The sequence below is a fragment of the Anser brachyrhynchus genome (assembly GCF_964034855.1).
Source record: "Anser brachyrhynchus genome assembly, chromosome: 8".
Taxonomy (NCBI): domain Eukaryota; kingdom Metazoa; phylum Chordata; class Aves; order Anseriformes; family Anatidae; genus Anser; species Anser brachyrhynchus.
In genome coordinates, this window is record NC_137702.1 from 9,639,958 (window position 1) to 9,652,723 (window position 12,766).

Sequence of the window (12,766 nt, forward strand, 5' to 3'; positions counted from 1 at the left end):
AACAGGCAGACCATGAGGGATTTTGAGCATTTGTAATGAGTGCTTTTAATCATTAAAAAAAAAAAAAAAAAAAAAAAAGCTATATCAAGATGGCTATTGAGAATTTCTCCTCTCTGAAAGCTGCTTTTCAGTCAAGCTAAAAAGCAATAACATTTTCAAGAAAAAAAAAAAAACAGTGAAAATGTCATAAAAAATGAAATATCTGACAAGCATGACAATCTCCCCAACCCTGAAAAAAAGGAATTGGGTATTTTATTTTTGACTCTTTGCTTTATGCTTTTGGCTGCCAGGATAATGCAGAATTAGGAAGGTGACTTTTCCTTCTTCCTGGAGACCTTGGGAGCAGAAAGATGAGCCTCACCCAAAATGGTGCCTGCAATCACAGTCTCATTTGGGTGAGGGGAGACCTTTGGAGGTCTCTGGTCCATACTCATGCTCAAAGCAGGGCCAGCATCAAAAGTTGTTTGCTCTGGGCTCTGAAGACTCCAAGGTCGGATGCTCCAGCACTTCCCACAACCCCTGATCTCAGTCACAGAGGAATTGCACCCAACTTTTCAGCCTCCAGTGTCAGAGCCCTGATAAATGCCCCTCACTGCCCTGAGATAGCCACGGCAGAACCAAAGCAGGGTCTGCACGCTTGGTGGCATCTACAGTCACAAGGGAAAGAGCCTCGAGAGCTTTTTGAAGGCTCTGGTCCACGGCCTTCAGTAGGATGTGAGAAGTGGAGAGCAGGTGCTCTCCAAACCAGCCCCTTCCAACCAGCCATGCTGTGGACACTCAGCCCCACCACAAGCCGGCCTCCAAGCCGTTCTCCAAGACTGTCATACCTGGTTTCTCATCCTGCTTTGTTTTCCCCCCTTTCAGTCTGCTAGCAGTTGCATTTCTGAGGGCACAGCGGTCACTTGTCAGTCCCCGCAGCACTAAAACAAAGAGGCAGAGCTGCAAAGCCACAGCCTGGCCGGCCAAGCAGGAAATCTTTCACATTTGTGGGCAATCATTTGCCACGTGACGTTTGGTCTGTCTCGCACGGGGAGCAGATCAAGCTACCAGGGGACCTTCAGCTCTAAAACCTGCTAGAAGACTGAAACTGCCCGGGAGGAGAGCGGATGGCAGCGAGATGGCTCAGCAGCAGCTCTCACCAGTGCTACGAGCTCCAGGCTCCTGCAATTGCTTTCCCAAAGCCTCTCTAGCTGTCTGCCGAGGTGGAGCCTGCAGAGAGTTGAGGCAAATACCTTTCATCTTTTTTAAGCTCTGTTCCTGAAGGAAGCAGAATGATGCTGTTTTTCTCTTTTTTCTTCCTAATAACTTTTAAATCCTTTGGCTGCTCGCACCAGGTTTTTCACGGGGGGACTGGAGTAAACAAGCACCTGGGGAGAGGAGGGAGAAACTCTGCTAGTGCAAAGTGCCTCTCGGTGACAGTCACATGAAACATATCCTCTGACCAGAGCCGGGCCTCCAGGATAACTCCGCGGGAAATGGGCTGCTCTGGCTCAGCCGGCTGAGTCCCAGGCAAGTTGTTCTGCTTCATGGAAGGGTTTTGCAGCTTGATCTGAGCAATGCTCAAACAAGCAGGCGTGAAGAGCTGATCTGTAGCATGGAAGGAGGTTGTGCTCAGGGCATCTTCAGTCATGAGCTGCTTCAGCCACCCCATGTGCACCCGCTGAAGAGCTCTGCTGCATCCTGAGGTGTATCATGAGGCATAAGCCCTCAAATACATCAAGGTGTCATCCTTCTTCTCTACACAGTTGCAATACTGTGTCTGCTTTTGGATACCCAGCGTCAGTGCATACCCCTGTCAGGAGGAAAGAAGTGACCAGCGTTGTCAGGGCCCTTGAAAACAGGAAGCATAGAAGGGGACTCAAAAAGTCTGTGATTGTTTAGTCTTAGAAAAAGGGAAATATGAGAGCAATCTGCAAATCTCAAAATGTTCTTGTGAAGAAGGACTTCTCTTTGATCATAACAGGTAGGGGAAGAAGTGGTAGGCTTCAGTTGCAGTCCAAGGAGATACAGGTTAGAAATTAAGGAAGACCTTGCCACGAGGAAAAATAATCCTGTCTGGGCAGGAAGGGCATTCCAGCTTTGCAGTTTTTAAGAACAGGTAATACACCCTTTTTTTATGGCTATGCTTTGGGTGCAGGTGACCCCTACACCTCTCTCCTGACCTAATTTCTAATTTCCAACCTAGTTTCTACCTTTCTGTAAGGAAGCCACTGTCCCTGAGAAGACCACCAGCAGGTTTATGCACTGCCTGAAATAGATGGGCAACAAACAAACCTGAAAAGAGAGGATGACAATGTGTCAGCTTCTAGGGCATGCGTGGTGCTGCACAAAGCCCAAGGACAACCCCTGTCCCATTGCTCCAGACAATAAGGATGCTGCAAATTCCAGGTGATAATTCATGCCTACATTAATGCCAAAATTGTTGTACGTACTGGACACTACCAATGCTCCTCTGAACATTGAGAAGAAGGCTTTTCCTCTTCAAAGGCATCCTCGTTCTTCTTGGACAGTCTGCTTTGAAGGCACAAGGACCCTAAAGCCAGCTGACTGTGCCACACAGTCACATCAGCAAACCTGGCACGTTTGTGTGCAGAAAAGAGAGAAAAAAAAAAAAAGAAAGAAAAAAAACCACTTGATCACTACTTGCATTTTACCTTAACTAAATCTGCCTTGATCTCACAAAACCCAGGGTGCTTGAGTACAAAGGCATGAGTTCAAAGAGACAGCAAGAAGATAATCTGAAAGCAAAAGGTGCTCTTCAGGAAGTTGGGAAGAAGTAATTAGAAAGCGCTGCTATTCCGAAGCTTCAAAATAAATGACATCAAGTCAGCCATTATATACTCACTAACCTAAGAGTATCCTCTGCTCTTGTCAGTCAAGAAAAAAAACACAAGACTGTAGACCCATGGGATTGTAAAGGCAGGAGCTGGGGCTCCTCACCACCCTGCTCGAGCAGGCAAAGGCAAACACTGCAGGTGAGGCAGGAACTAGAGGCTTTAGGAGGCCCACGTCCATCAAGGCTTTTTGGGTTTAATTGTGCTTCTCTGTCCCCTCCACCATCAGTGTCCACTGTGCTCCATGAGCTCCACAAGCGTTCAGCATTCAACAGCAAACGTCCTATTTTCATGTTATCCATACAAAATATGCTGGCTTTTCAGTTCCGTATATTAATTATTATTTCATTTCACCTTCAAAAACCATAGCTTTGCCTAGGAAACCTGGTGACAAGTCAGAGGACAACTCTGTATCTTCCAGCCCCAGTTAGAGGTAACGCCAGAGCTGCATTCAGGATCCTATTGCTTCAAAACTACAGCAGGTTCCCTGGGCTGGTCACACAATTCTTCCCTCTCTAGCTTCCCAGCTGTAAAACGCAGCTAATCATTGCACAATTTTTGTCCTCTCAGACTGAAAGCTCCGGGGGCTATCCAAGGACACCGCGCAGGAGGAGCCCCTCCATCAGACAACCAGAGGCTGGCGTGCTTAAGCTGAATGCAGGCAAGGCTGGCAGTGAGGGATGGCATCTTTTATCAGGAAAATTGATCCACAGAAGTGAAGAGGAGCGGTTTTGTCTCCAGCAGGCAACATCAATACACACATATGGGTGCAGAGCTAGTATTTCTCCCACAGCATTTCACCATCCCCTTTCCACATCCCTCCCTACCGCTGTCTCACAACTGGTCAGCGCTGCTCCTACAGCCCCATGTGCTGGTGGTGCAAACCCAAAACCCCTTTCCCATGCCAGGAGGATTGTGGAGGTGCTGAGCAGGCTCCCAAGGTGCTCAGAAGATGCCCACGTGAGCGTGTGGTGCCACTCTCTGCTGTCAGCTCTGCTCGGCAGAGCTCCACGAGCCTCCCAAGCTGGGGCTGCCGGCAGCAGTAGGAGCTCTGTCCCCTGCCGTTAGCGCTGATCCCTCCTAAAACCCAAAGTGATTGCATTAATCAGTTTGCTCCGAAGTAGGCCATGCTGAATGTGTTTGAGCCGGGCTGATAAAATGGGGAGAGGAAGAAGCGCAAGGAGATTAGAAAGGAATCGTGCTTAATTTGGGAACGTCTCTGAAGATTTATTCCAAAGCATGAAAGCCACGGGGAACGCTCCCGCCCAGAGATTAAAGATGCTCTGACTCACGTCTCCGAGGCCTGACAAAAGCCTATTCAGGAGCACTGCCTGCAGCCACAAGACAGGGGATACAGTTTTCCCAAAGCATTTCAATTTGCGAGAGAAAGAAAAGACGAGATTTCATTAGTTTCACCACATAACATGAGACGCGATGGTGCCCATCGCTCCCGCAGCTGGCTGTAGATCCCTGCCCTTTCGTGGGCCGGAGGGGAACCACAGAGAGCAGCTGGGCACAGCTTCTGAATCGCCACTTTCTGCTGTTTCCTATTGCTTGTGGCCTCTGAAGAAGAGCAGAGCAGAGCCAGCAGAAGGCAACCAGAGAGGAAGGGGGCGATCATCACCCCGTGCCTGCTGTGTCCCCTCACGTCTCCATATTTCACAGAAAATAAATGCATTGGGTATGTAGGTGGTGCCAGGGCATCAGCATCTCTCCCCCTGCAAGCACACGATGTCTGTGCCAGATCCAAGAGAGCCTCCAAGGGAAAGAAGGTGGCACCTGCAAGAGGGAGGGTGTAGGAACTGGTCTTGCATTTTCTCCTTTTCTTTGAGTTTGGGAGCAATAGGATGGGATCCATAGGGGCCTGTGGCATTTCTGCTGACAGACTGCCCGTGCTGCAGGTCCCTTTGGGGTGCTGGTGTAAGCAAGGACAAGCAGCACAGCTCCAGGGCATCGGGATGAAGAAATCAACACTTGGCTGACTCAGGGACAACTGGAACATCCCCTGTTGCAGTCACTGTAAGCACAGCCCTGTGTTTTTGCTCACAAGGGCCTTCTGGTAGATAACCCAGTGAAGAGCTTGTGGCTGATACTATTATCACCAGCACCATCGGGATGAAGGCTAAGATGGGCTACAGCAGCTTTAGCTGCATTTGGGAGGTGACGGCTCATGTTTGGGTCTGTGTCTGCAGCGAGGGCTGCCCGTGGCTCCCCGCACAGGACCACACACCAGGTACTACAGCTCGGGGCACAGGGCACCACCGAGCAGGAGAGCAGACGTGGCACCGTGCTGCCTACACGTGAGATGTTCCCCTGCATGGCAGTGCGGCAGGTCGTCCTCAGCACAGCGTTACAGACGGTCCTTTCTGAGCAGCTGCGATTGCTGCTCCTTGTTCTGTTCTCCAAGACAGCTGGAGCTGAGACAAGTCCGGCACCGTCTGAGCCTCTGCAGAGTTTGTTTTGATCTTCCTGCTGATGGGGAAGGACAGCCAGAGCCAGCTGAACAGAAAAGGCTGTGTACCAGCTCTCGGCGTCCAGGTAATTGTACTCATCTTCCATCCATCATCCTGGGAATGGCAGGCTCTGTTGCAAGACCTAATGCCCTTTATGCCATTTCTTTCATGGAACGAGCTTGAAATTGATTTTGAAACAGAAGCAAGAGCCTGTATCAATTTTCCCTTGGAGGTGTGACAGTGTGTCTGCCTTCTGCCAGGTTAGTTTATTTTTGTTCTCTGCTGTGCATGTGTTCCCCTCCCTTTATTCACCGAGACAGGTAGAAAGGATCCCATTTTTCTGCAGTCAGGCTGCTGGGGGAGAGGAGATGACTGATAACACAGGACAGCAGAACAACAGCCACCCACACACTTCATGCCGTGTCCATCACCATCACCCTCACCAGCTTTGTTTGCCATGGGAAAAGTTCAAGGAGGAGGTCTGAGGCAGATCTGCTCTCTATAGCTCAGTCAGGCCCTTCCAAATCACAAATTCCAGCTGCCAAATTGTGGAATAAAATCAAGTTTAAAGGCCAAAGCACAAGGGGCTTTAAAAGTGGCAAGGGGACCCCATTAAAAGGCACCCACAGGTTTCTAAACAGTGCAAGGTCATAGGACCGCTTCTTGGTGTCATTCTTGAGCCTCTGAGGTTCATGCTTTAAAATTTATCTCTCTGACATATGAACCTGTAATGATAACATGCAAAGAGGTGACAGGCATGCTCACAGGACTGCTTTTGAGCAGCCGGGGAGCGAGATTATGAACTTCTGTCTCGAGATGAAGCCTGAGGTGGAACTCGACCCTCCAAATCCCCAACAGGAGAAAAGTGCATCCTCCAGTTGTCAACAGGATCGAAAATCAGAAGGATTTATTTGTGTTTGTCTGTTTGTTGGTTTGTTTGTTTTTCTTCCAGAACTATTTTGGATTAAATACTAACAGAGCAATCAAGATTTCCCCCATCCTTCAGCAGAAATCTTATAACACCATCTGATGTTGAAGACTCCTGTTAACAGCACACTGTCAATCACCAAATAGAGCTTCCAGATCTGGTTCGGTGGCAGCTTGAGATACTGCCAGCTGGTATGGACCTGGTAGGATTTTAATGGCCCTTCACTGGACATGCTCAGCTTGGTGTCCAGCAGGACTCACAGATATTTTTCTGCCAGACTGCTTTCCAGCTGGGTGGCCCCCTGCATGTCCTGCTGCTTGGGGTTGTTCCTCCCAAGTGCGGGACCTTCTCCTCCTCCTTGTGAACTTCATTAGGTTCCTGGCAGCACATTTCTCCAGCCTGTCCTGGTCACTCTGGATGGCAGCATGACCTGCTGGTGTATCAGCCACTCCTTCCGGTTCTATATCATCAGCAAACTTGCCGAGGGTACATCATCCACATAATTTATAAAGATGTTGAACATGATTGGGCCAATATTGACCCCTGGGATACACTGCTAATCGCTGACCTCCAGCTGGACTCATACCACTGACCACCACCCTCTGGGCATAGCCATTCACCCAGTTTTCAATGCACCTCGCTCCCTGCTCATATACAGTGGTGGAGATTTCTTGATTTTGTCTGCAAAACCATTGTTGTGCTTCACTGTCCTTATTTTTTTTTTCCTGCCTCACTGCCTTTTGAAGCTGACTTTCAAACAGTCCATATTGGCACCTGGTGAGACCTTGGCGCCACATACAGAGGGAAGCAGGGAGAGGTGTTGCTTTTCATGATTTGCTCTGTCACTGAAGGAAATGGCAGTCTTGTAGCGCAGGTTCCTTCATCGCCATTTCATGTCTGTGCATCTGAACTTCTTGTTTTCAGATTGCTCTGGGGCTGGCTTTAACAGCGGTTGATTGAGAGGTCTCAGCATGGCTCTCGTGGAATACCCACGGAGCAGACAGAAATGTTCTCAGTGAGGCATTCGTGCATATGCAATATGTACAGAGGAAAACATCTCAGATCTTAGTGCCGCTGCCAGCGGTGCTGCGTGTCAGCTGCTGGATGGACTTGTAATCGGATCCTTATTGGGCAGTGTCAGACAGGAGCACGGGTAGAAAACTCCACAAGTCACGTAAAAATGCGATTGATGGTTCTGGTAGAAAATCTTCGAATGTTGTAAATATTGAGATTGCTTATTTTGTCAGCAGGTGTTGAAAACCTGACAAAATGCTTGAGAAAAAAAAATAATTATCCTTTGATAATCAATATTTTGATCAGCTTTTACAGAAGAGTGTGATTAATAATTGCAAAGGATGTCTTCCTACTTGAGCAGGACTTTATACTTTCTGGAATCATATGGGTAAACAAGAATAAGGTATGAAAGACTTTGGGAACCAAAACCACCAACAGTTTCAAAAAGAAAGGCGTTATATGGCTGAAAATGGACATGAAGCAGTGTTGTGATTAGAGGGTCATGCCTTTGGTTCCCTCATGTTAGGAGAAATGAAGGAGCGAGGAAACCAAGCAGCAACTGCTCCCTCACCAGCTGGAAATGGATGCTGTGCCTGATGCGCCTGCCCAGCATGAACTTGCATGGATTTATACTGGGCCGAGTGAAGTGAGGCCCTGAATATTCCTCATATTCCTCTTTGTTTGTAACACAATAGACCAGCTGTCCTCTCTCACCTGCCCTTCTTGATTTATTTTTTTATTAATCATATTTTAAAAGTCATGTTTTCCATCAGTCACGTCCATTCTCCAACTCTCATCCTTGTTCCAGACCATCCCTCCACTGACCACAAACATCCTACAGTCAAAAGTCTGGTGTTCTCAACAAGACCCCAAAGCCATAAATGTTTTGTTTTGGCAGAAATAGAGTTTTTCTGGACCTCCCACATGCAGGCACAAGTTTCTGTAACTGCTGTCCTGAAGCCTGTGAAATGCTGAATGGCCGAACAGAAAGGCAGCGGGCTCAGGCAGCGCTTGCATTGATTAGCTGGGCCCTGATTGATGTGTGGATGCTTTATGATTTGTTCTCTAATGTACTTTCAGCAGCGCTAATAAAATTTCCTTTGAACAAGTGGGAACAGGTGATCACACAATTATGTGTGTCTTGTCTGTCTGGATGATTCAGCCTCATGTTGTTGTCATAGCAGCGTGTCCCCGTCGCGGGCTCTCGCGCGGAGGCAGGGCACTGTTGTGTATGTGCTGTTTGGCGATTTGCAAATAATAAACAAAACCCAGTCACCTGCTTTGTTAGAAGAGGGTTTGCTTTGTTGTTGGAATTGTAATTGCATTTAAAGGTGGGAGGAAAAATGGAGCTGATTGTTAACGCCCCTAGGACACCCCTGGAAGGGTTTCCAAAGATAAAAACATAGCCCAGATTTGACTTCAGTTCTGGGAGCCAAAAGCACGATCTGTTAAATTTGTTTTCAAATCCTCTGGAGTGAGAACCTGGTTCCCTCTCCTTCTGAAGGAGTCGAAGCGTGCTCTTTGGTGGTCCTGTGTCATTTCCCACCCAGCATGACCCCAGGAGCAGGACTCAGTTACCCAGCCAGCTCTGACACATGGCTGCCTCCAGCCCCAAGCCGCAGACCCTCACCTTGTGCTGAGTCTGCACAGGACACCATCGTCCTGGCACCGTGTGCTGGGATCCGAGGCTGGGCACTGTGATGGCCTCTCACACCAACTGCCGTCACCTAATGCTGCCCTGGAACTTGGTGCATACCCAAATTTGCTCCTTGCCATCCTGGCCTGGAGAGCCACGTAGGTGTGGAAGGGCTCCACAATGCAAAGGCAGCAGGGGTTCCCAGAGATCTGAAACAGCAGGGTGCCAACTCCCCATGATAAAACATGGTGTAAGAACAGAGCCTGATGAAAAGGCACAAGGTTTCTGGCCTCAGTCACCGAAGTAGCCAAGTCTGAAAACTTTGGAGCTTCCGAAGTATTGTTCCCCATATATATGTAGGTGAATATTCAGTGGGGCATTAAATATCTGGAGACCTGTGGACATGAAAGAAGCCATGGACAGCCAGAAGACCCCTGGCTGGGATCCTTGCAGAACTGACAAACAGAAAGGTCCCACAGTGACCAAGGGGTCATCCAAGCCCCAGCTGGGCACAGCACCAGGCTGTGGCAGTGCATGTGAAGGACTCAGGTGTGTACCAGAGGCTCACTCAAGGTGGATCTCAGTCAGTGACTAATTCTGCTTGCACCATACAAAGAAGGCCTGAGCAGCTGCAAGTCCTTTTGAGGTTGATCACCAGCTAGCCATGTTTTGGGAATGTGTTACAAAACATTAAAAGACAACACACTCATGCACACACAGAGCAGCTAAGGAAGAGTGGAGATTCTAGAAGATACCTAAATCTAGGAGCAATCTGACTGTCACTAATTTTCCTTTTTTTTTTCCCCCCCGATTTTTAATCATATTTTTTTTTAAAAAAAAAAGAAAGAAAGAGATTGAGGAAATCAGAAAATGGGATGGGATTGCAGTGTGGTGCTGTGACCTCTGTGTGCCCAGAGCTCCACCGTAAATTGAAAGAAAAGTGCCAATTAATCTGACGCTGAGGAAGGCACAGGCAACAAAACCATTTCATGTTCGCTCATTTCCCCCCATGACACGCGGCGCTCTCCACCTTGCTAATTGGAGAAAGCTTGCTAACAGCTCTCTGATGTGGGTTTAATTAAATACCTTTTGAATGCCTCTGAGCTGTGGGAGAAGTTGGTGGAGCCGTTCCAAGTGTGGCGGGCTGAGGGACGGCTTCTTCGTCGCTGAGAAAGTGCAGATGCTGTGGGAGCAGTGCGGGAGTCTCCGAAACAACAGAGCTAGAACATCTGGCTGTGGAAAGGAGGACCTTCCACATCCCAACAGGTCTTGTAACGCTGCAGAGAAGGTGTTTGGTCATCCTGGGAGAGCTGCAGCAAAGGAAGGGCTCTGAGGGAGAGGAAACACCTCTACAGGGCATATCTGCAAGGCCAAACACTCAGCCAAAGCCTCGGCCATAAGACAACATTCCCTGCTTCTTTAAACACCCATTTCCCCACTCCATCTCTCCCACATCCCGGGCTGAGCACTGCAGGAAAGAATTCGCAAATAATCTAAGAGCGAGGGAAAGAGTCTATTTAGCTTATCAGAAAGGAGGTCAAGAGGTGATTTGATTACAGTGCATAAGAGCCGTCAGTGGAGGAAAACACCAGTTTCTAAAGAGCTTTTTAATCTACCAGAGAAAGCTGGAACAAGAGCCAATGACTGAGAGATGGAGCCAGACAAATGCAAATAAGACACACAGCACGTATCTTGAGCAGAGGGAGAGATAAAGGAGAAGAGCAAGCTCAAGGAGAACAGCACTCAGCATCTCTGGGTGCCTTCAGCTCGGGGCTGCATGACAGGCCTAAGGCCTAAGGCAGGGAGAGGCTGGGTTGGTGCCAAGGAGGCGTTCAGGAGCCTGTGGTAGATATCATAGATATTCTGGAGATATCCCATAGATATTCTTTCTTTCTTAATAGCAGTCCCTGAATATTCAAGTTCCTTGTTATTGCGAGGGCAGAAAAATGCTTGATGTTCTTGGCTTCTAAGCCAAAGCCGTATACAGGGCTTGGTGGTCTGAGAGTTTGACATTCCTCCTGCCAGCGAACCAGCCACATTCTGGTGAGAAAGTCCAGCTGAGTGGAAGGAGAAGCTCCACCATGGTAGGAATTAAAGGATGGCCAATAAAGCATAAAAAGAGATGTACAAGAAGTCCATCTCATCATGCACCTGGGTCTGGCACTTGTGGGACTCTAGCAGGGGTGTAGGAAAAAAAATAAAAAAAACCCAAGTCTGGAGTGATCCTTTGCTCAAATTTCTTCCTCACTTCCAGCAATTTGTGGCTGCTGGACTCCTGAATTGGAGGTTGACACACAGCTACCAGCAGGCCCTGAACGATGTGTCTCCCATGAAATTCTCAGGCTGCTTTTGGATCTATTTACACTTTTGCCTGGAGCAATAGCGTTCATAATTTAATAACACAATGTGTGAAAAACTACATCTTTCCTCTTGTTTCAAATCATCGGATCTTTTCACCGAGGCTCTTATTTTTTTGTGTCAGGAACACAATATTCTTACTAATTGCCATTTTTTGTAGGAGTCAAGATTGTTCAGGCTTCTCACCCACCCTCCTGGGCAGAGCATCCTGAAGGTGTCAGTCCCCTCCAGTGACAAAGTGGCACATTTGCTCCATCAGGAGGTGTGTTAGAGCCAGCTCAGATGAACAGCCAGCTGGTCACTGCCACAGACCAGAGACACATCCTAGAGTCATCCTCCAGAGCTGGATTGCAAAAGGGCAAGGAGAGTATACACAAACAACATGCTAGAAAATAGGTCTTATCTTGGGTTGGCTGTGAAAATTATTTATTTCTTTTTTTCTCCTACTTCTAACCTCAAGATCTCCGGGTATCTCTGGCAGAAATGACACTAAGCCCAAGCAAAAGAACTTCCCAGAACTATTTTCTATGTTTCTCATCTGAATTCTTCCTGTATGATGATAATAAAATAAAATAAAATAAAATAAAATAAAATAAAATAAAATAAAATAAAATAAAATAAAATAAAATAAAATAAAATAAAATAAAATAAAATAAAATAAAATAAAATAAAATAAAATAAAATAAAATAAAATAAAATAAAATAAAAAAGGGGTTCTAAGCCTGGATCCTCCAGCAATGTCCAGACACCTACCTCCTTATTATTGTTGCCACGTTTTCTCCTTTCTCTCTGTAAAGCTCTGTTCAATAAAGGAAAACTTCTAATGCATAAACCAAGCAGGTTCCTTTTGCCTTAGGGGTTATTTGCTGGTGAAACCAGTATTTAAATATTTATCACTTGAATGTGAAGGAATACCCTGGGTTGCACTGTCTGGCAAATAAGGCAGTTTATTCAGCACTGAGTTAAAGTCATCATTAAGCCTTGGAAACAGTTTCATATCAGCAATGGGTGTTTGCTAGCAATTGGGTAAATTGTACCACAAACGAACCCATCTTCATTTTCCTGTGCTGCGTGGGCTGTCAAGACGAGGGTCCACAGGTGGGAAAAGTAGGCTGAACGTGGCTCACCCTGTGTTGTGGTTTAACCCGGCTGGCAGCTAAACACCACACAGCCGTTCGCTCACCCTCCCCCCTCCCTCTCTGGGATGGGGGAGAGAAACGGGAAAGTGGAGCCTGTGAGTTGAGATAAAGACAGTTTATTAAGACAGGAAAATAATAATAACAATAATAATAATAATAGTGATAATGGTAATAGTATTAACAATAATAATGTGTAAGAAAACAAGTGATGCACAATGCAATTGCTCACCACCCGCTGACCGATGCCCAGCCTATTCCCGAGCAGCCGGCCCCCCACCCCGGCCAGCCACCCCTATATATTGTTTAGCATGACGTCAGATGGTACGGAATACCCCTTTGGCCAGTTTGGGTCAGCTGTCCTGGGTCTGTCCCCTCCCAGCTCCTGCTGCACCCCCAGCCTGCTC